This window comes from Emydura macquarii, unplaced genomic scaffold (genome assembly GCF_026122565.2).
Source record: "Emydura macquarii macquarii isolate MOO-44397 ecotype Brisbane River unplaced genomic scaffold, CSIRO-AGI_Emac_v2 contig_3128, whole genome shotgun sequence".
NCBI lineage: Eukaryota > Metazoa > Chordata > Testudines > Chelidae > Emydura > Emydura macquarii.
This window is the reverse complement of record NW_027133265.1, coordinates 4,362,480-4,386,857: the sequence shown is the minus strand read 5'-3', so window position 1 is coordinate 4,386,857 and position 24,378 is coordinate 4,362,480.

The window sequence follows — 24,378 nt, the reverse complement described above, 5'->3', positions numbered from 1 at the left end:
GGCAGATTTGGTCTCTAGTAGCCCTCCACCAACTTTATGAACAAAAGGTTGCATGCAACTGTGATCTTTCAAAGCCTGCCTGGGAGCAGCTCGGGCTCAGATGACTCTCACCTCCTCCTCCTCCTCCTCCCGCATCCCCACAGCAGCACCACACCACCCACAAATGCATCTCTCTCCACCCTTTCACTGATAGGGGTGTGTGTATAAGAAAAAAAATGTGTAGGAGTCATCAGGGAGAAGAGTCACTCTCACCAAGAGGAGGAAGGACAGAAAAGGATCCAACCTTTAGAAAGGAAGGGAGTAGAGGACCCCTGATATCAGATAGGGAAAGCTTTCACAAAATAGAAAATATGAATGACTGATACAGATTGGTCACCATAGAAAATGATTGATATATGTACATGTACATATATGATTGAGAAATATACTGCATATATTTTCTCCTGTTCCCTTCTATTACTTCCTAGATTCCTTAGACACCTAGCTATTGTAGGGACAGAGACCCAGGAAATGTGCAAGACAGAGGTTAGATAGATAGTAATTGGCACAGAAACTTGTTCTCCTGGAACCCTATGTGGCTACCCACAAGGAATCATAGTTCTCCCCATGGGCACTCAAAACACAATGGCCACCAGCCCCTCTATGGGAGTGTTCCATAGAAACCCTGGAGCTTTAACTGAGATCTTGCTCTTCCCTTCTCCTCATCTTGTTTCATAGGGGAAACAGTGTCACCCTGAGCTGCTGCTGCTGCCATGGCAACATCCCACTTCACTTCCTGACAGAAAGGTACAGAAAACTGAGGAGCAAAGTGTCTCTGGTTGTCCTTTGTGCATCAGTGTTAGCACCATACTTTTGTGCTATTGCTTTCTCAGTTACATCCAAAAAAACCCAGGATTAAAAGGAGGAAGGTGTATCTGTTCCCCACTTCTACTTCTATGTGTATATTTAAAGTAACTTTTCCCATAGGTTCAGGCCAGGATAGTCAGGAGGTACCACTGCTTGATCTGTCCAGGACCTTATGGCCTCCTCTGCCTCATCCTCTGGACTGCTGCTTTTGAGACAAAAAGGAAAGATCCTGCTTTGTCTTTCACTAGGACATGGCACAAAAGCTAGTGTTTGGCTCTCCCTCTGACTGTGTGAGCCAGTTCCCAGGGAATCAGCCCACACTTCATACTTACCACAGTATCATTTGTCTATAGCATTGTATGCCTAAACAGATACATATGCATATCCTATCCAACAGTGATGGTGAGTTACTGTCCACTAAATACATATGAGCACAAGTATATACAATACATGCCAGATAACTGGTCTCTCACACTGGCTGTGGTAATATGCAGCTGTGACAAATCACTCCATATCTGGGGAAGTTGATAGTAATAACTCCTCTGGCTTCCTTGGTGTTGAGTGCAGATCTGGTTGGTTGCTGTGGACTTTGAATATATTTTTGGGTCCTAGAAGCTATTATTTCTTTATTGCAGCTCTTCATGTCCTCAGGTCTGCTGCTAACCTATTGTTTCCTCCAACTGCATCAATTTTCCTGGCCTTGCTGTTCCAGATTATCTTTTTTGCAAGTTTTTAAAAATATTTTTGCCTGCTTCTTCAAACACTGTTAAAACAATTGCTTAAAACATTTGTTGCTAGTATATTGAATTCTGCACCTGTAAGGTTAGACTCTCCTTAGCCCTTCACCACTTTTCTTTTTCCTAATACATATTTGATGAAAATGAGGGCACAACAGTCAGGATATATTCAACATGGGGTGTAAGTAGCTTCAGATCTTTATGATGATGTGATTTAGAAATGTGGGGCAATTGGCCATGCAAGTATTGTTTCCACCTATATCAACAGGAAATAGGCTATGATTTGTGCCTACATAGGAAGTGTGGGCAAAATTTTGCCACTTTATGCATAGTGTCTGTGTACATGCGGGTCTGAGAAAGAAAGTATTCTGCACCCTTATTTGGAATTTAAACACATTTTTTGGTGTGCTTTACTGTAAAAGTAAATGCAAAGAACATCTGGCCTTTTAAAGGCCAGACACAAATACAACAGGTTTTCCTACAAGCAAACCCCAAAGTCACCGCCAGGATAAAGTGTAGTTTTCCTTCAGCTAATTCCAAAGCAACGGTCTAAAGTGTTGTTCACTTCAGCCAAAATCCGAAGAGGAAGAAGGAAAGCTCCCCGGGTTCTTCTCTAAGTGAAAGCATTTGTAGTAGGGTTTTACAGCCTGACTCAGTTTACTTCTCTGATTCTCATTTCCAGACTCAGCCCCCTGAACCATCCCCCTGCACTAGTTCTCAGAGTAATGTACACTGCACTCACATTTTGCCAAGTGTGCCTGCATTTTATTGAATGCCTAATTAAACGTTTCTCAGAATATTTTTGCTTGCTCTTCTTGCTATGAAAATTGATAGTGCTATACCACATGCACTCTTTCCCTGTAATGCACCCCTTTTTATAGTGCAGCGATGCAGGTTTGAAAAAAAAAATCTCCAGTTAGTGCTTTTAACTCAACACACACCTTCCATTTGCCTCCACTATCAAACCTACTCATCTTCCTGTTAGGCTTTGAGCTGTCCTTTTCTTTCCATGTCTCCATTGTTTGCAGTTCTTCTTATCAGCAGCTACATGTTCTTCTTATCACCAGCTACATGCCACTCTTTTCATTTGACCTCTGCTGAAATCCATATTCAGCTCATTTTTTTTTTTGTCTCTCACATGAACAGAAAACATATGTGCTTTTTATACAGATAAAGCATGACCACATCACCTCCTTGTCAAATACCTCTATTGGTTTTCATTCATTTTTTTTTTAAATGAAAAAATTGTCTTCCTTTTTTTTTAATTCACCAGCATTTATTTTATAGACAAAGGGTCGGATCTTGGAGTCTGGTTGAACCGTATAATGCAGTTAGGGGGTGCGTTTGAACACAAGCAAAGTGGCATAAAACTCATCTTTGCCCTTCCCTAATCCTGGGTTTTCTATGTGTAAGGCAGGTACTCCAGAGTAATTTAGAGCAGTCCGTGAGCTGCTTTAACTTACCTCAGCAACTAATGGCCCTCAAGAGGCTGAAATTCCAGTGAGGGATCAGCACAACATAGATGTATTCCAGCCATACTCCCTTTCCTTCAGCTATCGCCCCTTCCCAGCGATAGGAGAGACAGGGAAAATGTAGAGACCCCTATGCTGGCCACAATAGGCTACACCTTTATGACTCAAGGACCTCTTAATGCTAACTGGCAGAGGGCACATGGGACATATGGGCTACAGGGATCCCCAGGGTCTGTAATTTACCTTCTAGTTCACCGAAAAGTGTCACTGTTTCTTTGAGAACAGTGGTTCTGATATTTCTGTGAGAGCCCAGTGGATGAGGGACTGGGCACTCCAGGGGGATGCTCAGAGGAATTGGATGTGAAGTATATCTATCGCTTACCTGAAGAGGGACAGCAGAGCCTGTGTGGGCTGAGACGGGAGTGCTTGTGTTGTCTGTGCCCACGAGTGTCTGGGAGCTGACTCCTGGCAGGCACAGACAAGGCTCCCTCACACTGAGGACAGGTGGTAGCAAGGTGCTTCACAACACTGGGTACCCCCAGTGACCATCACACCCTTGCAACAGGGTTATCCTGCCACGGCCAGATATGCCAGTTCTAGGTCCAGAATATACTGATATGTTACAGGAAGAGCTGTAGACCTCAAAGCACTTTACAAAGGAGGTAAGCATCAATATCTGCCTGCTCCTCTGCACCTCCCCCCCCCCCCCGCCCCCATTCCGCCACCACACACTCCCGTCCCGTGTATTGAATGAGACAGAAGTGCTGTGGGAAAAAAATAATATGTAATCATGTAATTAAAGACTGTATCATACAAAGGGAATGACTTAAGGTTAAACAGGTAAGCTTAATTTGGGCATATTCTAACTTTTGAGTGTTTGTCTTCGCAACTCTAATAATGTTCTTTTAACATCATGTGTATGTGTGTAATATTATATAGGCTATGCTTTTCTGATGTGTCATCTTTATCAAGTGGGTTTTGCACAGGTTTTGAAGATGAACTTTAAACTGTTATTTTTATTTTACAATATTTATTTACAGTATGTTTGCTTTTATTTGAGGTTATACCCTATAGTGTCAGGTGAATAGATTGCAGTGGGACAACTATATTTAATACATACAACCAGCTTTTAAGTTTTTAATGTCTTCTTCCAATATTGCTTTTGTATTCCTTATTTACCTTCATTCTGCAAAAAAGGGCTTGTTGTACTGTATCACATACTCACAATTACTCTACACTGAGAAAATATGATCAAAAATTGCACAGAAAGCTTTTTCCAAGAGAATTCTCTATTAAATAATAATAATAATAATAATGAAAATGTGTACATGGCAGAAAGATTGTAATAAATGAGGGGAGGAGGGAAAATGAAGGAAATTCAGATTTAAGATTGCCAGTTCATGGTTACTTCACTCTCTGTAGAAACTGGGGCGCTCTCAGCAGTACGTAATGGTATATAATATAAATGCCTCAATATCTAGGTACAATAATATTACACCTTATCACATGTGATTTAATATTAGTTTCCTCATATTATTTTTTCTTACTTTAACAGTGGTATTTAAAAAGGGGCAGCCGTGAATTGAGATGACATTATTTTTATTTAATGGGACTATTCATGTGCGTAAAGTTGCACACATACCTAAGTGTTTTCAGGGCTAAGGGCTAATCCTGTAAATCTAGCAGACACTAAAATTTTCCTGAATAAAGACCAGGATCAAGTGCATTTGCAATGTGATTTTTGTTTGTGCAAGAAGACATATAGGGAGTTTGAACAGTAGCTGAAATTAGTGAAGCAAAACCAAATGAAGCAAAGAAGCAAAACCAAATGAATAGGCTATCTCGGCATGGTTGGGACATCTATGGTGGAACAAGAAAGTAGACTGAAAAACTAGGAGTGAGATGGGCATTTAGTAATAAGAAGAGCAGAAGATAATCGTATATGACACATCTCAACCTACGTGCTCCAATACCAGGTATTCTTCACCTTGAGAAGTGGGCAACTGAGGAGCACACTGACAATAGATAGAGGACAGACAGCAGCTCAGTCAAGACCAAGAGAAAAACACTGAAAGGAAAACAAAAGCAAAAAGAAGAGGAAAGTGATGTTGATATGTGATTATCTGGGACATATAAAGGCAGGAAAAGAAAGCATAATGGTATATTGCCACCCACTAGCGACTACTGTATGTCTTGTTTAATCAGTGGCTAAGTGGGAGACAGGCGAACAGCCTATGAATATTTGAAGCATGTAAGTAACATAGAGGAGAATCACTGTGTGTGGTACACTGGGATAAATTGAAGAGCAACAGGATGACATTAGGGAGGGAAAAATTTAGACCATCAGGAGAAACCTGATAATGAGATGGAAAGGAAGAGAGGTACTAGAAGGAAGGATGGTCTTATGGTTAAGGCACTGGAATGGAACTCAGGGGATATGGGTTCAGTTTAAAACTAAATTTCTTGGACATCTTTATGTATATGAAAGAGGAAAATAGTCAAAGTTTAGGAGCAAAGTGTTAATGTTTGGGTAGAATGTATAAAATTAGTCATTTGATTCTCATTAACAATTATTAGAGTCTGACAGCTAAGGCTCCTTCTTGTACTGAACGTTTTCCAATTTTGCACTGTAGGCGATTCGGGTTCCGTGGGAGGCCACGGTGGCTTCCTACATGGGGAATAGCTCGCTCTTGGCGAGAGATCAGTCTTGGTAATTCGCCCTCAGGCCGGGCGAGTGAGCAAGAGTCTATTGCTCCAACCCCTAGCAGGGTGAGCAGGCGGATCGCTCAGGCCCTCAGACAGGGCGAGCGAGCAGGAGTCTATTGCTCTAACCCCTAGCAGGGTGAGCAGAGGCAGATCGCTCAGGCCTCAGGCCTCAGGCAAGGCGAGCGAACCAGGAGTCTATTGCTCCAACCCCTAGCAGGGTGAGCAGAGGCAGATCGCTCAGGCCTCAGGCAAGGCGAGCGAACCAGGAGTCTATTGCTCCAACCCCTAGGCAGGGTGAGCAGGCGGATCGCTCAGGCCCTCAGGCAGGGCGAGCGAACCAGGAGTCTAGTGCTCCAACCCCTAGGCAGGGTGAGCAGAGGCAGATAACAGCTTCAGGCGGGGTCAGGAGAGCAATTCTCCTGGAGTGGCTAGGGAACGGGGGAAGGGGAGGGGGACGCAGGCCCACCCGTCTCCACTGCGTCCCAGCTCAGGGCCCTAGCAGTGGCAGAAGCGGCTGCCACTGTGCCGGCGGGGCTCCCGCCGCAACACACCGGCAATACGGCGGCTTCAGCCACAGGTCGTGGCTGTCCCTGGGCTACTTCCTCCCCACTGACCCTAGTACCTGCCTCCTCCGTGCCACGAAGGTGGTCCTCCAGGGGTAGCGCCGTCAGTCCTTCCTCGTCAACCGGAGGTAAGGCAGGGAGCTCCTCTTCAGGGGGCAGCTCCTCAAGGTCGTTGGATGTGGGGAGCGGCTCAGCCTCGGGCAGCTCCTCCAAGTCCAGCCCCGCTGTAGGGAGGGGCTCGGCGGCCGGCAGTTCCTCCAGATCTAGCCCAGCCTCCGGGGGTGCCCGCCACTCGGGCCGCTCTGGGGTCTCGGCCTAGTCTGGCGGTTCCAGCGTACGGCCCCGGGCTCAGGGTCGGGGTAACTCGGCCCAGTCGTCCTGGCCGGGTTGCCTAGTCCAGCTTCTCGAGGGCCCTATCCAATCCCCGGGCCCAGGTGGGGCCGGGGTTCTTCGTCGGCGGTTAGGCTCTGGCCTAGGCCTCTGCTGGCGGGGCAGCACGTCCGCCTCTGGCAGCAGTCTGGGCCCTACTGAGCTCAGGGGCCAGGCTTTTATCCTTCCCCTTCCTGTTGGGGCTCCGCCCCGTGGCTGCCAATTGGCCTGGCCGGGTGGCCCTATCACGGCCCGGGTCTCCTGTTGCCGGGCAGACTCTGGGGCAGGGTGTGCGTTGGGCCAATCAGAGCTCTCGGGTCCTTCCCCAGGCTCTGGCTCCGTGGGAGGCCACGGTGGCTTCCTACATGCACTATGAAATTTCTGTTTCATTAAAGCTGAGCACTAAGCAGGGAAAAAAACAGAAACTAGCTAAGAAACTCTTAAGTTAAATGAAAAAAACCTAAAGCTTTCTAAAGTGACCATTATAAATAAAACTAAAAATAAATAATCTTTCTGTCCCCAAAACTTCTACATTTCACCTTAAAACAAAGTTAGAAATTCCTCATTTTTCATCCAGTAATGCTCACCAAAATTCACCTGGGAGCCATTTATTTAGGGAAAAACTTATACATATGATACTTTTTCAGCCTAAAAAACCCCCACTCCTAATGAACTCTTGGCCCTGTGTAAACAAGAAGATCTTATTTTACTCTTATATATGTTAAATTGGCACTTTAGGAAAAAATAAAAGACCACCATGGGACCACCAAGGTCTGTAAAAGCCCTTGGGTTTTAAATGCTCAGTGATGCAATCTAAACAATTTTCTGACGTCCTAAGCAAATGATTTATTGGGAGCCTAGAAGCTCTCATCTGAAAGCAACAAGCATCCATACTTCGTGCCTGCTGAGTACCTTGGTCTCTTTCGTCTGTTCTCTCTCATTGGTCACCCAGAATCTTGTATTATTTCATCTTATTCTGTCTTTCTTTTAATAAATGTGATTTTTGCCTTGTGTCACTGATATCTTGTAATTTGTTTGGCTTTGTCTCATCAATCAGGGAGAAAATTTGTTGTACTTTTTACAGATGACCACTTCTTGGAGCAGCTACTCCTGGAATGCACAAGGGGAGAGGCAATTCTTGATTTAATCCTAAATATCTCACAGGATCTGGGCCAAAAGGTGAATATAGCTGAATCACTCAGTAATAGTAACTGTGATGTAATTACATTTAATATCCTTGGGGGAGAATACCAAAGAAGCCCAGCATTTAATTTCAAAAAGAGGAAGTACACAAAAATGAGGAAGCCAGTTAAACAAAAATTAAAAAGGAACAGTCACAAAAGTAAAATGCCTGCAAGCTGCATGGAATTTTTTTTAAAAAAACACCATAATAGAGGCTCAAATTAAATGTATACCCCAAATAAAAAAAAAAAACAGTAAGAGAATCAGAAAAATGACACCATGGCTAAACAACAAAGTAAAAGAGCAGTTAGAGGCAAAAAAGGCATCCTTTAAAAAATTGGAAGTCAAATCCTACTGAGGAAAAATAGAAAGAACCATAAACTCTGGCAAATCAAGTGTAAAGTATAATAAGGCAGGCTAAATAAGAATTTGAATACCAACTACATAACGATATAAAAACAAACAGCAAAAAAAAATGTAAGTATATCAGAAGCAGGAAGTCTGCGAAACAATCAGTGGGGCCATTGGACAAACAAGGTGCTAAAGGAACATTCAAGGAAAACAAGTTCGTTATGGAGAAGCTAAATGAATTCTTTACATCCACCTTCAGTGCAGAGGATGTGAAGGAGATTCCCAAATCTGTGCTGTTCTTGTTAGGTGACAAATCTAAAGAATTGTCCCAGATTGAGGTGTCAATAGAGGAGATTTTGGAACAAATTGATAAGTTAAACATTAATAAGTCACCTGGACCAGAAGGTATTCAACCAAGAGTCCTGAAGGAACTCAAACATGAAATTACAGAACTGCTAACTGTGGTATGTAACCTATCACTTAAATCAGACTTTGTACCCAGACAGGCAGGGACTATTTGAGCTTCGGGTGTTCTAAAAAGTCTATGAGATTGGTCAGAATTTAAGGGCAATTTTTAGTGACCTTTAATTCAAGCAGATTTTGACCATTTCACCTGCAAACGTTACAAAAAAATGCTCCTTTGTCTTCAGAGAAAACTTAGCAAGTTTCACTCCAATCCATTTTATCTATCCAAAGCTATAGGTGGATGGGGAACAATAGGGCTAATGCAACCCTAGTTGCAGTCTTACCTATGGAGACATAAGTATGTTTCCATACGTAATTAATGAGCAAATCAGACCTACCGTACCAATAATCTCCACTACTGTATTTCCTGATTGAAAGGTAAACCCTGCAAATAACAGCGGAGCATAGATACTGCCATACCAGATCAGACCACTAGTCCATGTCTGCCAGTACCCTGTCAGAAAGAAATTAATAAATAAACAAAAGGGTCAGTTAACTTTAATTTAAGGTTGCTATTAACATTAAAGTTAAAATGCAAAGGTGTGGCTGTCACTCCAGGAATAGTCATCATTGTTTGTCCAGTGTTATCGTTGAATGAAAGGAATCAACGAAGTCCCAGCAGAAGGCCAGGGGCCTGATCCAAAGCTCAGTGAAATCAATGGAGGTCTTCCTATTAACTTCAACAGGACTGAGCTGTCTCGAAATGCCCAAGTTGCACAAAATGTGGGCCAGGTTGGGATTTTAACAACATGGGGTTGGGGGTTGGGGGAAGAGAAATTAAAGCCTAGATTTTATGGATCAAAAACAGGTGGTTGGGTGTCATACTTCTTGGTTTTTATTGATGTTTTTGACTGGAATCTCCAGAAAGTTCATGAATGGCTTCTATCTTGGTTTTAGCAAAGAAGCTCGCCAGTGTACGACAAGTCCAGAAAAACAACTCTTGTTATTGTTTTGATCACTGTTAATCTGTTCTGTCAGATTCTACTTTTAGACTATTTAGTCTAAGTATTGTCATTCCGGCTGCCCTAATTTTCTTTCTCACTACTGATGCTCAGTCTTTTTCCTACAGTAAAGAAAACAAATTTGCAATGAGAATGCCCCATTAATCAGATTAAGTTTAAGACATTAATGACTTTTAATTACTAAACTAAACAGTGATGTTTAAAATTTCCATCCACCAGCTGAAAAATAATAATAAATAATAACAAGAAAAATCTTGTGTTCCTTCCTGAATCACTCTTTGCTGACTTTTCAAACTTGGATTTTTTTTCTAATATAAATATGTCCCCATATCCTATCTGAAATATAATTGTTCCTGTGGAACAGTAGCTTAGTCTTTACGAAGATAAATGGCTTGTGTTTCTGCAATATTTGTATCATTTTCATTTTGCATTTTGCTGATTTTAACACTGCACCAACTAGACAACACTTCACTGAAAAGCAAATTGTTATTTCAATCAGAGAGCTTTCTTTCCCTAGACAAAACAGAGTTAATGACTTGATTGAAACAGACAGTTTTCCTTTCTCAAACAGCTCCTCGCTGTATGAAATTGCAGGAAATGCTAACTTCATAGTAGTTTTCCATGCTACCTTATGAGGAACCCTTCCAGGAATTAATGACATGTGCCATACATCTGTCAATGGCAAAAATTGCTAGTAAGAACATCTTTGGATTTAAATTTTTAGGGAGAAATAAAACCTGGAAAATGGTATTTTTCATTAAAAAAAAATCCCAGGCCTTATCTACACACTGAAGTTGTAAGTTAAAATAAAAGTTATAGTTAAAGCAGTACAACCGCCATAGTGTGGGCACAGTTGTACCAGTTTACCAATATAGCTATTCCTGTAAAGGAAAGGAAATAAGCTATACTGGTATAAGACACCTTGGTACTAGTCTAACTATGTCCACAATAGGGCTTTTACCAGTATAATGATTTCAGATTAAAAAAAAAAAAAAATCACCCCCCCTTCACTGACATAGTTATCCTGGTACAAAATCAGTGCTGATCAGGTTTTAGAAGCAATCTTGGATGGAACACCTGGACCAGAGTCTACAATACTGAACACAATAAGAGACTATATATTATAATAAATAATATAACTAGCTCTTACAAGACACTTTTCAAGTGCACTTCTTGAAGCAGGTCTGTATCATGATCCCTATTTTACAGATGGGGAAACTGAGGCGCAGAGCAGTGCAGTATCTTGCTCCAGGTCACCCAGCAGGCCAGAGGCAGAGATGGGAATAGGACTGAGGTCTTCTGTGTGTTCTAAATAGGTTCTTATACCACATACATCACCCCAGTAACTGAGTACTGTCCAGTAGTGCTTTAAACTGCATAACTACACATTTGTCCCAAGTTGTTTGTTCTTTCATTCACTAGGTCACACTGCCTCCCCTGGAGTCAGCACTGTAGCCTAGAGATTTGGACTGGGTTCTATTTCCAACTCTGCCACCGGCCTACTGGGTGACCTTGGGCAAGTCGCCACTCTGTGCTTCAGTTTCCCCTTCTGTAAAATGAGGATATTGACACCTACCTCCCTTTCTTACCTGTTTTTGAGATCCACTGACAAACAGTAAGAGCTAGGTATCACTATTATTATTAAATGTGGGGCTGGTTTGGACAGCTGCTGTGCACCTGCAAATCATGCTGAAGTTAATAGCATTTATGCATGCTCAGCAGAAGCTTACCATCTCAGCCTTACTCATCTCAGAGTAGCTTGCGTAACTCCCGTCAACTGCTGTGCTTCCCTTCTGCGCAGCATCTTCACTGCACTGCGGCAACGGGAACTGTGAATCTTGATAGGTGAGGAATCTTTACTCACATGAGTAGGATCACTGATTTGAAGTCAAAGATTGGGGTCTTTTGATATGTAAATCAAGTAGGATTCAACCCACATTCTTTAATGTTTGTAGAAAATATTTTAAATGAAGTGTGTAAAACTATACTTATTCTTCAGTATCATACCCTCTCTCTCTCTTTCCACGTTTTGTAAAAAGAACAAAATTTAACCTCAGAATGTATTTTACCTTAGAGGAAATGGAGAACATATTGGAGGTATTAGAAACAATTGACTGTTAATGTAATAAGAGGTTAAGAAATAATTTATTTATATTGCTGATTTTAAAAATGTCCTACCAGAGATCTTGTTTTCCGTAATAATAAATATGGAAGGATTGCTGCAGATCCTAACATCAACAAAAATGCATAAAATTATTCCTAGATTATGCCTAGATTGAAAAAAAGTGTGGCCTTTTTCATTTAAAATTACAGAGAAGAAAGTTGACAGGGAATGTGATACGGGAGAGAAGGAGTTATTGACTGTGAGATATAGATCACAGACATAGACAGATGACAGAAAAATTAAATGGAGAATTTTCCCTAATAGATTGAGCAGTCATCTGAATTTTATATATGTATAAATAAATATTTTTGTATGAAAAGAAGTGGTAATCTGACTTGCACATCTCTATTAAAGTAATACACTATCTTTTGTTTTAAAAATGGATTAGGTCTAGTATATATTTCAAAGATTAATTTAATCACAGTTTAGACAATGAGTAATAGAAACTATAAATAGTGAAAAAATAGATGCTTAGAATCCTAAATAAAAAATACAAATGTTCAAATAAAAACTTCCTTCAAGGGCTAGAATGTAAAGGAAATGTATATGGCAGGGATGGCCAAACTTACTGACCCCCGGAAACCCTCCTCCCTGTTGGGCAGAATCCTCTAGCCTAATCACCCTGACACAGGGAAGAAGCTCCGAGCTCCCCACCCCAGTCTGTAGATGGAGAAGGAGGGGACATAGCGGGAATTGTGAGCCACACTTTTACTCTAAAAGAGCCGCATGCGGCTTACGAGCCACAGTATGGCCACCCCTGATATATGGTGTGCATTTGGTAATACAGGTCTATTGTACCAGCTGATATAAGAATTAGACAGAAGGAAACTTTAAAATATGGAAATGAAAAAGACGTGCAATTGTGATGGACAATGGGGAACCAAGTTTTATTATAATGCCATTAAGGAAATTGGTAACTGAAATCAGACTGGTCAAGAGAGTATAACAGCACAGTATTAAACAGCTCTGCAGATGAGGACCCCTCAGGTGCCTTTGCATTGCAAAGGGAATACCAGTCCTACAAAGTCTTGAGACACTCCGGTAGTGGCAATGCAAAATCAGTGAAGGAAAAATGAGCAGACCAGGAAGTACAGGGGGAGTACATAATGATAACTATAGGTGCCACAAGTGGCTCTGACAGATCTGCTTATGGGATCAATAATATATTGTATTTAGGCAATTCCCAAGCCATTACTTTCAGGCCTTCGTGAAAGAAAACAGCTGCTGCAGGGACTGCAAAGACTTTGCATTCAGACTATGTTCAATCTTTTATGTACAATTTGGTCTTTTATGCATATTACAAGACATTTATAGTGGTGCCTCACATAAACTGTGCCTCCCTTGTGAAATCTTGCAGTGGAGTAAGTTATTGGAAGCCAGTAGCCATTACAATGGTAATTTGAGCTGGGACACAGTAATGGCATCACATTATGAACCAATAACTGGATACTAATGTTTGTAGTACACTCTTGCAGTGCATAGTAATGCGGAAAAATGCAAGTTTAAAATTAATCCTTAATTATTTGAATGATTTTCTGACTGGGATCTTAGCAAACATTTAAACTTGCCAAAAACGTCAGCATTTATTCAGGGCTTTGGGAGTCTCATTACCAAAGGATAAAAATGTTCTCCTAGCAAAGGTTTTTGGGATATTAGCTTTAGTTTGTATTGACTCAAACCACCTGAGCCACCGAGAGTGGGTTTTTAAATCTCTGGATTTGCATATAGATTTATTCTGTAGAGCAAGTGATCTTCTGCCATTCAGCAGTGCCCACACAGGAATGAACACGTGGCATCTTTTCATCAGAATGAGGAGGCAACGTAACATTTTAGGCATTTTAGGTACAGTCAGCTTCTTTAACAAAGCAAAACAAATGAAACAGCCTTTAGCTGATGCCAATGATTGCACTAGATATCACCAACTGTGTTTACAAATATTTAGGTAGGAAAGGTTTTGTATCTTACTTACCAGGGATCATGGCTTCAAGGTTGCTATAAAACAAGTAGACAGCTTATAATATTGCACTTAGGGGAAGCTCCACATAGATGAAGATGGCAGCAGCTAAGAATGATGTGGAGGCAGCCTTTTCATCTCTTGGAGGAGCTGAGCACCTTATGTTCCCTATTTGGAGAGTGGGGTGTGATCAAATAAACAGGCATATGGCATGATTATGCCTGTCACAGTACCACACGTCGGCCCAAATTCTACTTTCTTAGAGCAGTGCCTTCAATGGGATTAATCAGAATTTATAGTAGCGTGCCTGAGAGAAGAATCTGGCTCAGTGAAAGTTTAATTTCAGACCCCCCCCCCTTTTTATTTTTAGTTTTAATTTAAGAAACTTGTTTGATTTAGCAAAGCTTTTTACGAACAATGTATAAGAACTCCAGAAATCCTCTTGGATATGGTTACCCCCAAGCAAGTGCATGTATAACTATGTATGTATATACGATTTTTCAGTGAAAGGCCTGTGCAATTTTCTCTCATTTCAGGGGTGGGGTGTAAGATTTAAAGGAAATCTAATAAATACTCAGAAGACCCATTAGAATGTTCAGAGCACATTACAACTACTATCTATAGATCACGTATTCATCAGTCTATTTGGCAAGTCTTTGCCTACCTGGAAAAGCTGATAGATGTTAAGTTGGGCATTCACGTCAAAGAAATGCTAGAAAGTAGCGAACAGTATAATAATAAAGTATCATTCATTAGCTGTTAAAGGTTATTTTATGTGCTTTACATTAGGAGACCTCCCTTGGACGGAACAGAAACACGTCTAAAATGGTGGTCTTCACAGACAAAGATTTTTAACATATAAAGGAATATATATTTTAACAGATTAGTAAACTGGCATCTTCCCAGGTGACATCAATTGTTATACCCAATTAAATGTTATTTACAGATGGTAAATGTCTGCTCACAATTTAGGTCAACAAATTCATTTTTAAAGGTCTGATAGTCTTTTAGATCATTGAATTAAGGTCAATTAAGTAAACTTCTAGATGTTTGGTCACATTTACTTAATTAAGTTTTGGAATATTTTTAAAGTTTGCATTTCACACTTTTATGCTGAATTACAGCTGACACTAATTGTCTGTATGAAAAGCAATCTTTTTATCTACCCCCACCCATCAATAAAATTACTGTGGCTATATTATTATTATCCAGTATTTGTATTAGTGTAGAACCTGGGAACCCCAGTCATGTAAAAGCAATGGGCCTGATTCTCATTTACACTAAAGCCTCTTTACACCAATCTGACAGTAAAAATGGCCCTAATATGGGTCTCAGTTACATTTAAATCCACTTTAAGATCCCTTACTCTCTTCAGGTGGTGTAAAGTGGCCTTGATGTAAATGAGAATCCAGCCTAATGTCTGAATGGGGAAAGGTCTGAGGATATTTAGTGAATAGAGAAGGGATCTGGAAATGTATAACTAATGCTAATATTATGAGAACTTATTTAGGTCTCAATGCATTTCTATCATGAGCCATTTATAATATTACAATAGAAAGAGACATTTTCTCTATGTACTGATGGACACATGTCCAATAACATCACTTAGGCCAGTTATTCCAGGTTAACAAAGTTTTCTTTGACCTCAAACTCCCTTTCCTTTATCCTGTCACATAGGTTGGTTTGTAAAGTAGAGTTTACGTTAGTTATATTAGACCAAATAATTTTCCCCCAGAAAACTGAATATTTACAGAAGCAGTTTAACAAAGCACCCTCAGCTTGTCTCTGCTGAGTCTGAAATAGGAACTATTTTTGAGATGACTGCTGCCATGCTGGAGGATAGTAGCTTCAGTTTTGTCCTTTATCAGTTCAAGCTCAGAACCTTCTAGTCTGGAATAAAATAATCATGTGCTGTTTAGAATGCAAGGAAGGAAGGAATGAACAGTGAGGAGAGATATCAAAGGGGAGTTTTTGCACAGCTTCACTTTTCCTTAGCTTAAAAATGAAATCTGGAAAACAGGGAAATTATTATTTTATTACCACCCAGAACTGTAGCAAGACAGAAGCATTTTGTTATGAGCAAACATCTGTCTACTATATTTTTATTTTACTACTGCTGTAATATTCTGGTCTTGCTTCACTGCTTAAATACATATCTCACTGAGTTACACCCATGTCATGGTATATATATACTCATGAAGAACCTCCTGATAGTTTTATTCTCTGTGCAGCTGACTTAACCTACAGATAAATCATTCATTTTGTATTTTATTAATCTCGCTGAGAAGCATCATAGTAATATAGAAATCTTCATGCAGGCAGGCTCTCCACCACAGAGCAGAGTGGCACAGTGGAAATGTGTTGGATTCCTAACACAGTGATCAATGGATTGACACCACCCTTTGCTAGTTCAAGGGCAATTAATCATTGGAACAATGTACACGGTGTTGTGGTGGATTCTTCATCAGTGGCATCTCTTAAATCAAGATTGGATGTTTTTCTAACAGATCTGCTCTAGTTCAAAGAGAAATTATTTTGGGGGAAATTCAATGGTCTGCATATGCAGGAGATCAGAAAAGATGATCACAGTGATCCCTTCTGGCCTTGGAATCTGTGGCAATCAGTCAGTAGCATCAGAACATGTGTGCATTGTTAGGGCTGGAATATCCAAGAGGCATAAGCATTATTTTTTTTCAGATCCCAATTCTGCAATCTATTCCATGCAGGCAGACCTTTATATCTGCGCAGAGTCTCAGGCACCGGCTTTGATAGCACACCAGATTTCAAGACTGGAGCCTAAGTTAACCACACATTCTTCATTCCTCATTATTTTTATTATGGATTTTCCATGTTTAGGACACAAACAGTTGACCAAGCAAAAAGAGGAAAGGGCAAAGTATTATTACGAGGTATAACAGGCCTCCAAACAAGATGTAGAGGAAAAAGGCAACCAAACAAACATAAACAGTTACACAGGAAAAACATTAAGATTTAGATATTGTTTGCTTTAATCACAATTAGTCCCATTGACTTGAAAACAAGGCAGTGAGAAGGTGTTGTGAGCTTATTTAGCCTACATTTTCAAATAAAACTTACAGAGAATTATTCTAAGGAAAAGCAACCAAAACAATTTGGGACCAACACTCATTTCACATTGCATTTGTGTTGTACTCTTTTCAACCATACTATTATGTCAGTTTTAATTGTCTTTAGAGCAGGGATATGTCTTTATACTTTCCTGTAAAGCACTAACCATGCTTCTCATGCAAAAATAAAAAATAACTAACAATAACCTCCTCCTGGGGTACTACAAAAATTAGCACACTAATTTAAATTTACATCATTAATAAGTCGCTCTGAAAATTCTCGGGTGATCGAGGAAGTACCAGAAGGTTGGAGAAAAACAAATACAGTAAAAGTTTTCAAAAAACTGGGAAGAAGGGTCATCCTGGAAAACATAGATTCAGATGTATAACTTCAATCCTTGGTAAATTGTGAACTGAAAACAATCCCTGAATAACTTGACACAGGAATCTCCCATGGTACAGATCCCGCATGGCCTCTGAAGGCTAACCAGGGCCCACAGCTACTCTGAGGAAATGAAATTGTGAGGGTGGGCAGGGACACATTCAGCAGCCACCATTCATGTGGCGACCAAGTCCTGCACCTTACCCTGTACCCTGCACGTGAAATCTATGAAACTACCTCCATTGCTTTATATGGCATGGTAGTTGCAGGTGACTCTGATGGTGGGTGAGGGGCTATGCCACTGCTGACATACCAAAAGACAGGGTAAGATGTTGCCCAATGCTTGTCAGCTAGTGGATATGGAATAAGCTGGGAGTTCACAGCCTACAGAGATGGCTGATAGCTCAGAAACTGTCAGCTGGGGGAGATGGGCCCAAAGCAGCTGAGGATCTTCCCATCCCAGAGCAATCAGAGGGCAGAAGTAGTAGAGCTCCATCCCTTAGGACACCTCCAAATCCTCAAAACCACAGAGGATCCTTTTCCCCCTATTTTTGCTTTTCTTCCCCAGGGAAGCTCCACAGTGGTGACTAAAGCTTCAGAGTTGGGGTAGCCTCACCAAAGCCACTGCAGGGAAGAGAGAGGGGCAAAATATATACAGGGCCAGTCATCTATGTGTGTTTTATGGGCAACTGATTTGCACAAGAACCCTGCCCATTTTAGCAGCTGCATTGGTCAGGACCACAGAACCACTTGTACTTCTCTGCCTGTACTCAGGCTTGGTCAGGCCAGTGTGGAGTCCCTTGATACACCCTTCACTCCAGCACAGCACAACATCAGATTAAGATTACTGTAAGGTAAGATAACCACAAACAATAAACACTGTGGTTTATAAAGTACAGATCATGTTAAACAAATGTGATTTTGTAGTATTACAAAATTAGAGGATGAAGGGAATGTGAGAACATTCCTGTAATTTATTTGGGTTTTAGTAAAGCATTTAGTGCTGTGTTTTAGGAAATTTTTACTTATAAAACTAATCTAAATTAGTTTAGATTATATGGAGTGGAAAATGGCAGGAGATTTAATGGCTAAAGATAAATGGCACTGTATCAAGTTGAGGGGCGGAGCCTAATGGGCACTGTAAACAAGTTGCAGATGTTCAAAGACAGAAAGAGGAGTTAGGGGACCAACTCTTACTGAAAGTCAATGGAGTTGGGCACCTATCACCCCCTTGTGCCATTGAAAATCTCTCCCATTGGCTTTATTCACCATTGTCACAAATTACCTGGAAGTTGAAATAAGCAGCATGTTAATGAAATTTAACAACAGAAGGAGATCTAAAGATATTAGAAACATGAGCGAATACAGCAAAATGTGACTGAATTTGGAATAACGCAATCTGGTGCGAAGTAATCCCAAAGTTATGCCGTATATTTCCAATGGGAAGGAGAAATTAGAACACAGCAATGCTGAAAAAGATCTATGGGGTGAATGCAGGCAACAAATTTGAATTTGTAATATATGGTGGCATTAAAAAAAGATAACACAACCTTGGATTTCATATGCAGAGGTATCATACCACAGAGCAGGGAGCTAATAGTCTCTCTCTCTAATGCTCTTGTCTGACCAAACCTGGAACGTTGTATTCAAATGTGAGTACCTCATTACTAAAAGGACATTGATAAATTAGAAGGAGTTCAGAGAAAAGCAACAAAAATTAATAGGGGCCCTGAAAGACTGATTTACCTGTAGGTTCAACTGCAATACCTGCAGTGGAAATTCTGTGCTTTAACACAAATTTAGGATCTCAGGGCTAGATTCACAAAGAACTTTGGCGTGCTGTGCTGAGCATCACAATGCCTAACTTTTAGGAGCCTTGAAATAACTGGGATTCATAAAGCCTGAGTAAGGCAGCTGGACTTCCTATACAATGAATGGGAAGAAAGGTGCCTCAGAATGGGATTCATGGAAGCCAGCACATTAAGCAGCTTCCCCCTGGAAGATGACAAGGGAGAGGATTGTGTCTTAAAACCCACCACTCTCAGGGAGTTCAGCACCGAATTCCAGGCTGGCAGGAGGCATCTCCCTCTGCATGGCATTCTCTGCAGCAAGCCCTCTTTAAATATTAGGTGCCTATGCCATTTTTGTTGTTCCATCACTACCACTTTTAGCCCTGCGGGTAGGATACTCACTAGAGATGTGGGAGATCCCCAATTCAAGTACCCTCCCCCCTTTGTCTGAGGGGGAAAAGGGATTTCAGTAGGGATCTGCAACCTCTCAGGTGAGTTTCCTAACCCTGGGTGGGTTATGGGATATTCTGATGGGGGGCGGGGAGGACTCCCTCAGTCTCTCCTCTTAAAGCTGTTCCACTGTGGATAAATAATTTTAAAAGTTCACTGGAAGAGAGAGTTGGATCTTGGATCTCCCAGGTGAGTCACTCTCATGCTTGCTCTCTCTCTCTCTCTGGCCCAATGACTCTTGCATTATCTATTCACAGTGGAACAGCTTCAACAGGAGAGATTGAGGATGGCCCACATCAGAATATCCTATATTCCAGGGGCTAGGGTCTGAATGTGAAAGGTGGCAAGATCCTTCTTCAAATGCTGTCTCCCCCTCAGTTGGAAAGAATCCTGAAATGGCGGTCTCCAAATCCCAAGTGAGTACCCTAACCACTAGGCTAAAAGTTATGATGGCAGTCCTCTTCCCCGCTCTGTGCTTGCCTATCAGCTGGGCTCCCCAGGCGAGGTAGGCGGAGGAATAATTCTTCCCACTATTCGTGTATTGCTGTGGGACTCTGGTGTCTAGAAACCGACAGGGGAGTAGCAATGCACATGCCCAGAGGCAGAAACATAGGCCCTTAGGGAGTTTATGCAGAAATTTAGACAATAAGCAAATTTTGATGCCTAGAGGGTTTGGTGGTAGCTCTGTGGCAGTTTTGTGAATCCCATTGGGGCCTGATTCTGGGATTAGGCACCTAAAGTGGCAGCTAGGCATCTAAATTCTTTTGTGAATCGAGCCCTATGTATTTAATGTTAAACTTTCAGCCTGGGATTTTCAGAAATGCCCATTGCTGACTTAACTCTGCTCCTATTGGAGTTTTGCCATTGAGATCAGTGGTGACAGAGTTAGCCCAACAGTGAGGCCCAGATCTTCAAAGGTATTGACACTGATACCAGTGGGAGTTAGAAGCCAAAGTTCCTTCGAGGATCTGGGCCTCAGTGCTTTTGGAAATCCCACTCACACTTTGTAAAAACAAACAATTTTTTCCTTACAAAGAACAAACTGACAGTAAGGCGGAATTTGCCCCTTTGATTCAAGAAGTACTATCAAATCAAAGACAATACTTGGGGAAGGTGTGCTGAGGGTATATCTGTAGAGATAGTTGAGGATAGTAAATGGAGACAGTGTCATAGCAGAGAAGATTAAGGAAAGAATTGGTGCATAGAAGAGGAAATAGTTAACAATAATAATATAAAGAAGATAATCTTATGAAAGTATCACAAATATGGGTAGAACAGATTTAATATATTCTAAGAGCCCTTGTTAAATAAACCCTCATCTGTTTTTTTGCATTTCAAACCATTTCTTATTTTAATGTCAAGCGTTATTTATGTGCGGAAGTGCTTGTCTTGGCTACAGAAAGTCTAGAATGCTGTCCTCATTTTGAGGTACACAGCCTCAATTAGTTCTTGGAAGAAGAAAAAAAGAATTCATCTTCCAGACAATTATTTATGTAAATCCAGCGTGATTACCCGTCACAGATGTGGCATCAGAAAATAGAAGTGAAGCTGGCATTCTTTTTAAGGACTCTTCAAGAGAATGTGGCTTTGGTATTTCATGTTGACATGCTTCAGTAGTGTTGTAAAAGCCTGTGAAGGAGGAACATCTTTCTCTATAATCTTTGGTTCTTCAAGATACTGAGCATTGATACAGAAACAGAACTGTCAGCACGGGGAAGAGGTTAAGGTTTTCTTCACTGAGGACATTTGGAGGGCTGAGGGGACAGAGTTCAGCCATTTTAAGACTCCTCCAAATCTCCAGTGTCACAAAGGATCATTCCCCCTTCTATCTTCCTTCTGCTCTTCCTTGTAGCAGCTCCACAGGGATTACTGTAGCCTCAGGGCTACAGTGGCTTTACCAGTACAGCAGCCCTAGCTAGAGATTTCTGCGGGACCATTAATGTGCTTTAAATCAAGGGTATACTTAAATGCTTTGCTGAGTCAGGGCCAGATTGCTCAATACCTGTGGTATTGAGCCCATAAGAATGTACTGTCAGTTACTATTTGTGTGAAATTGAATATGTTTTTACATCAGACATGAACGTGAAATCATGAGAGAATATAGTTTAAGCTTCAAAAGCAGTTCAGAAAGAGTTGGGGAAAATGGGAATTTTTGGAGGGTCATCAGTTCAGAAGATATCATATGCTATCATATACAAATCTAGCAAAGTATACTAATAAGGAGAAGGTGGAATGTTCCAGTATTTGCTGCCTTTAAATAGGGTTCACATTAAGTACATATGGCTTACATTGTTTGGGAAGACACTGATATACAGCACTGAAGGATTTAGGCAAGACAAACCTATTTAAGGGTTATATGTGCACACAGCTCCCACTGACCACATTGCAATCTGAAAACAAAATAGGGCCCTAATATTTTAAACTTTTGGAACTTTATGATTTGATCATATTACATTAATGAATTACATGCCTGTTAAACAACTCGTAGATAAAAGCAATACTAGTTTAAAGGATTATATGTTGTTTCAGAAGGTTTATTGGCTGTTTATTTCCTATGAGTGCTCCCACTTCTGTTTATATTAATTTAATTTACTTCTTGTGACTAGTATTAATCTATTCTGTACTGAGATCAGCTGACCTTAATTAGGGGGCGTGGCTTCTCTAATTAGGAGGCCTATACAGGTAGCCACTCAGTCTGGGAATTTGAGTGGGAGTATGTAGTGTTCTGGTATTGTTGGCGTGCTTGTTGGGGGTTGTTTTGGTGGGGTTTTTTTGTTTTTGTGTCTCTCACTGACAAGAACTAGGGGGAAAGGCTATGACAGATACAGAGGTGGTAATGTTAGTAACTCAGGTAGTGGAAGAGACAATGAAGATGACTGGATGTGGAAGCTGTGGATGTACATGCTCATGGAGGGGATACCTCAAAAGAGCTTTGTTTGTATGAAGTGCCGTCTCATAAAGCTGATGGAAGAGAAGATTCGAGGGTTGGAGATGCAGGTCGAAACTCTGGTTGAATTTAGAAGGGGGTTCGAGCAGATGATGGAGCAAAGGAATGAGGAGGCTGAAGGAAAAAACCCAGACCTTCAGATGGAAGCAGGACCAACGAACTCTGAGGTGTGAATGCTGGGTGAGGAAAGTGGCCTGTGGAAGCATGTGACTGTGAGAACCCGGCAGAGGAAAAGATGGGCTAGTGAAGGAGAAATAGAGCTCAGAAACAGGTTTGTGGAGCTGGAAAACGAAGAAGGGGCACAGCAGGTGGTTGCTGAAGGTGGGAGGGCAAGGATGAAGAGAAGAGCAGCTAGACCTATACAAAGAGTGGATGAGCCAATGGAGATACCACCAAATAAGAGCCCCAGTAGCCTACAGGAACAGTTGCAGAGGATTGCAAAGGAGAATAATAGACGAGATGCCTTGCAGCCAGAAAGAACAGGGGATAGGCCAGAGAATCGCACTGTTACCAGGAAAAGGTAAGTCTACATGATTGGGGACTTCCTGCTTAGAAGAACAGACAGTCCTGTAAGCAGAGCTGACCCAGAGAACAGAAGGGTATGCTGTCTGCTCGGTGCTAAGATATGGAATGTAGACCTGAGGCTGAAGAGGATCCTAATGGGAGTGGGTACACCTCCTGGGTCTGCTCCACTGTGGGCCCTGCTTCTGAGAAGGAATGCTGTGATGAAACAGCAGAGGTCCAGGAGCTGCAGATCTGTCCTCCCCTTCATGAAATTTGAATGCATAAAAGGCAGAATTTCACCCATTGTGACATCAGAATTGATTTGATACAACTAATTAAAGATTATGCGTCCAATTGAGATGTGGCAAAAGGTAGTGCAATTCTAATGAGGTATGTATATGTTCTACCTCTGAAGTAAATGAAAACTAATGTTCTTTGGTGTACAACATGCATATAGATGGTCTGATTGCAGTCTGATTTCTGAACAATAGACTGGCTGTGCATACCACAGGGATCCAGCAAAATACCAGTAAGAGGACATTCATTGATAGTAGTCTGACATTGCTTGTGTCAGTTGCTCATTTGTCTTTGAAAAATGCTTTATGGTTCATTTCACTGGCTGAATGGGCCATGCTGAATGTACTTGCTGCCTTTAGTATGAACGGGCGTTTCTTGGACGTTTGGTATGTTGTCACAGATGACTTTACACTGTGCTTTGTCTCCTTTCACCAGCTGTGATTGTGTTCAGTCTCGCAACACCTCAAATTCTCCCTCTTTGTACCCTTGCAGCCTGTAATACCGTTTACACTCTGAATTTGGCTCCGTGACTTCACATATAGAATAGATAAGGTTTAAGTAAAAGATTAATCATAAGAATGTCCTTAGTAACTATGAAAAAGAGCCGAGAGGAAGACAAAATATTATATAGGACTAAAATTGCTTTTAGATAGAAGTTTTCAAAGTTTTTCCAAGTCAGATCTTGAAGGAGTGAAGATACGTGATGGCCTATACTATAAAAGCTGATGTAATACATAAACACTGTCTTTAAAGGGAACCAAACCAGTGCTTTGATCCTGCAAAGTGCTGAGAACCTCTTCAGAATTTCTGAGCACTTCATAAGAAGTGAGTTGAAGGCACTCAGCATCTGTCAGAATTGACTCAGCATTGGCCCCAGATTATCAAATATGTTCAAATTGTGTTTTCCAACTCTCGTAAGATTTAGAAATATCCTATGAGAGCTGGAAAACACAATTATATATATATATATATATATATATATGTATATATATATACACACACACACACATAATCTTTCATACATTATAAGCCCAGAAGGGATAATTGTGATCTTCTAGGTTGACCTCTCGTATAACACAGACCATAGGTCTTTCCTGAATTAATGCCTGTTAGAACTAGACCATATCTTTTAGTAAAGCATCTGATTTTGT